At 47.1% G+C, this 4,035-nt stretch overlaps 1 pseudogene; it reads right to left on the minus strand.

The window, feature by feature from the left end:
* Positions 1-5: 5 nt before the first annotated feature.
* On the minus strand, positions 6-955 carry LOC102763508 (annotated as a pseudogene).
* Positions 956-4,035: the final 3,080 nt, after the last annotated feature.

Below are 4,035 nucleotides of genomic sequence, written 5' to 3' on the forward strand. Positions count from 1 at the left end.
ATAGTGTCAATGATATTCTCCTGGGGGTAGAACCAGTGTTCCACCTCCTCCTGGCTCATGACTGGCGTGAGGTGGAACTGCTTCAGGTACCTGGAGAGAAGCTGGTGAACTACGGGAATGTCCTTTTTTTCCATTGGTCGCAGTCCAGCTGTTTTGGGAGACTCTGGCAGTCGGTAGAGCTTCATGGTTCGCTGCATGGTCATGTTTCTGCTCAGGTGGGAGAACTTCACTTCAATCAGCTTCCGTGGGTTTAGGGACCGATGCCAGTACCTGCAGGTGCCGACAGGCTTTGGTAACACCACCCCAGCAGTGTAAACAGCTTGGAAAATGCCCTCCAGGTGAACCCTCCGGGTTATCTCCCGGATCAGGACAGGAGCCACCCGCTTGGAACGCAGCTTCTTGTGGACACACAGGAAGTTAATCTCCACCATCTTCTTCTCTGTGTCATAGATGTGGATGTTTGCTGGGATGGCACTGATGAACCCAACCAGTTTTCGACTTGAGACCACTCGAACCCCACAGTGCCATTGGGGGAGCCAACCAGGCGGCCGGAGAGCCCATAAGAGAAACTCCGGGGAATAATCAAATCGGAACATGTTGTCATCATCTTCCACGTAATTCTCATTCAGGAGGGTGTACAATTCTTTCAGCACACCACGGTCCCCCAGGTCCAAGGCATCCCAGGTGAAGCCCTGGGGCAGGGTGTAGGGCTCCTGGCGGATGTTGTCTTTGTCAGGCTCCACGGGACCATGGGTGTTGACTACTCTTTTTTTTGTTTCTTTTTCTTCTTTTTGGCTCCAGTGTCATTGGCTGGACTCAAACCACCCCGGTTGCAGCTGTTGTCCTCCTCGTCCTCGCAGTCGCTGCAGTGCTCATGGCCGTTTCCGTTCCCTTCCATCATCTGCGGCCGCGGAGGGGCCGGCGACTTCACTGCTGTCTCACTCTCGTCCGCCATCTTGAGTTCCAAGAGCCGGCCTCCAATTCTGTAGTTTTTTAAAAAATATGTTTTTATTCATTTCAGAGAGGTAGGGAGAGGGAGAGAGAGATAGAAATATCAATGATGAGAGAATCATTGATTGACTGCCTCCTTTATGCTCCCTACTGGGAATCTAGCCCAAAACCCATACATGTGCCCTGAGTGGGAATTGAACCATGACCTCCTGGTTCATGGGTAGACTTTCAATCACTGAACCACACTGGCCAGGCACTATTCTGTAGTTTTGATAAAAATTCCCCTAATTATGTGGATGGGGCCAACCATCTGTACTAAAGTGTTCCATAATCACAGCTCAATTTACAAGGGGATCTATACCCCTATAATTTTTTCTATAGTCTTTTATTTCCTGCATCTCATAAATCAGTCATCTAAAACTTCGCAGAGTGAAAGTGCCTGATGTAAAGTAGGGTTTCATTTCATTTTACCTATTTCTAGTCCCTTCTCTCCTCTTCCAATTTCCCCTCAAGGGAGGAGTGGGGAGAAAGGGTAAACTGGTACTCACTGAAATTATTCAATAGATATTTCTTGAGCATCTACTGTGCTGTAGATACCAGGGATACAAAGATAAAAGAGTTATTATGCATAACCTCAAGGAAATCATTTCAGCATAATGGTTCATTTGTTAAATCAAGAATAATAAGACCTGTAGAAATGAAAAGTTCTCCTCATAGAGTATGCAAATATTAATCCTGCACTGACCACTATTCTCCTTTGTACCTGTGAAAATTATTACCTTAATACTCTCAGCTTTTATGTTTTTCATTATACAGATAGCCAAACACTCAGGTAAATGCAATAATCTATATCCATTCAGGATTAATAAGTATCATTCAATTTTCAAGATTTCTTTTTTTCCTTCCCAGTAATACCATATTAAATTTGCAGTGACCTATAAAGACAGTATTTTAAACGTTTACTTTTAGGGCTTTGAATGGTTTTGCGTGAACAAATGATGAAGGGTGTTTTCAAGGGAGATGAGCTAAAATCAAATGTTATCCATTTGAAAAAAACACACACTTTCATTTGTAATTTACCACTGGGTGTTCATTAAATGGCGAGCCGCTGTGGATCTGCACAGTTCAGAAAAGTGAGTATCAGTGAAATGTAGCACGCACAAGCGTTGCATGGTCCCTACATCGTAATTACTATCATTTCAATTATTTGCGCAGTAAACTGTACACGATAACAATAACATTAACAGATAAATACAGACCTCGGCTCCCTGCTACTTCCTCCTCCAGATCATATTTGCAATTAACCAGAAGTTGGCATTCCAAGGTCTTGTTGAGAAATATTACACTTGCTTTCGAATTGTACCAGCTCCTTCTGAGGCTCCCTACTGTACGGTTCATCTGATGAAACATTTACTCGAACAAACAAAATACATATGTACAAATAAATACAAATGTCAGGGGCTGACACTCAAATGCAAACACATGTCTTTCCCCATACCCACCATTTGACAGCATGACAGGCAAAAGAGCCTTTTGAGTGGAAACTCCGCATAAAGCCCGGGAATGGATGGCCAGACGAACGTGCTGTCATCAATTTAATGTCTTTAGTAAATACAATTTTCTCGAAAAGTGTGATTCTTTCATGACTCACAGTGGCAGGCTAGGTAACAAAGGAATGGATGCCTGGAGTGGCAGGATAGCAACTGAAAACTGACCCCGGCCACCTGATTGTGGAAGAATGAAGGGCAAGTTTCTGACTCTCGCTGCACCAGGATGCCCGGAAACCAATCATCGCCCAACCACTTTGTCGGGCCATTACCGGAGCCTTGAACTCTATCTTTGTCCAAATGAAAGTACAAAGAAAATAATTTTTCATCTGAAGAATCACCTTAAGATCCCCAAATGGAAAGCAAGGGGAGCCGTAAACCTCTTAAACTCCAGTTTGGCAGCTCTAACGCAGGGCATTACGATAAGAAGGTTATTTATGGCAGAAGAAGGGAGAGAGAGACGAATTCTAAAGTGAGAAGGGGAAGGACAAAGAGAGGATCGGAGGCCAGCTTCCATCATCCCCTGTGCCATGCACACGTGAAAGGAAACAATTTTAATCAGGAATCAGGTGCCACAAATACTCAGAAGCAAAACCTGCACTTCTAACTCAGTCACCCAGATCACTCAGGCAGAGTGTACATTTCCTCCCCCAAACAAGGATGATTGCCTTGGAATTCCCCTTCGATTTGTCTGTGAGAACGTGGCTGCAGGGTGTTTCTCTGGGAATAGCTGAAGGCTCCCCCTCTGCTCACTCTGCCCTGGGCCCCTCATCACCAGCCAGCCTTCCCTCTACAAAGTGGGACCATGGTGCTCTCTGTGGGCTTTGGATGGTAAGGGTTTGACCTTCTGCCTCCCTGCCTGGAATTTGAGATTCACTTTGCAGACCAATTCTGCCCCCCTACCCCCACCCTCTATTTTATTTTGTTTCCCGCGGATTTGAAGCAGAGAGTAAGTAACGAGAAAGTTCTTTTTTCTTTTAGGGCACTGTTCTTCCTGGATCCCACAGGAAGCAGGTAGCAGGTGAGCCCTGGCGGGATTACTTGGAGTTTCCAGGGCTCCCGCTGGAATGGATGCCCTCCCTGGCACAGGAGGGAGCCTGGTGGACTCTTGGTGCCTGTGCCCCAGTCTGGTGTTGGCAATTCTCGGCCAGGCCAGCCCTTTCTGCGGAACAGAGATCTTTAGGCCCCAAGTGGAGGAACCTGGGCTGCTTGGGAGGCAAATGATGGCCGTGATCATTTTCCAGGGTATCAGTTTCACCTGGGAAGAGACTTAGGCGGCACCACAGCCTCCATGAATATTTATGAGGGAGCCAAGAAGCCCTTCCCTGTGTGGGGGAGAAAGGCTCACTGAAAGCTGCACCTCTGTAACTGAGTCACCCCAGTCACCTCGGTAACTGGGAGGAAGGCAGGGCAGGGGTGGACAGGGAGGGGCAGAGGGAGGGGAGGCAGCGTGTCCCAGCCAGCTAGGCTCTCCCAGGAGGGGGGCAGCGACACCCACTCCCTGAGACACCGCCTTGTCGGAAGTTGGAGCCAGAAG

The sequence above is a fragment of the Myotis davidii genome, unplaced genomic scaffold, assembly GCF_000327345.1.
Source record: "Myotis davidii unplaced genomic scaffold, ASM32734v1 scaffold197, whole genome shotgun sequence".
NCBI lineage: Eukaryota > Metazoa > Chordata > Mammalia > Chiroptera > Vespertilionidae > Myotis > Myotis davidii.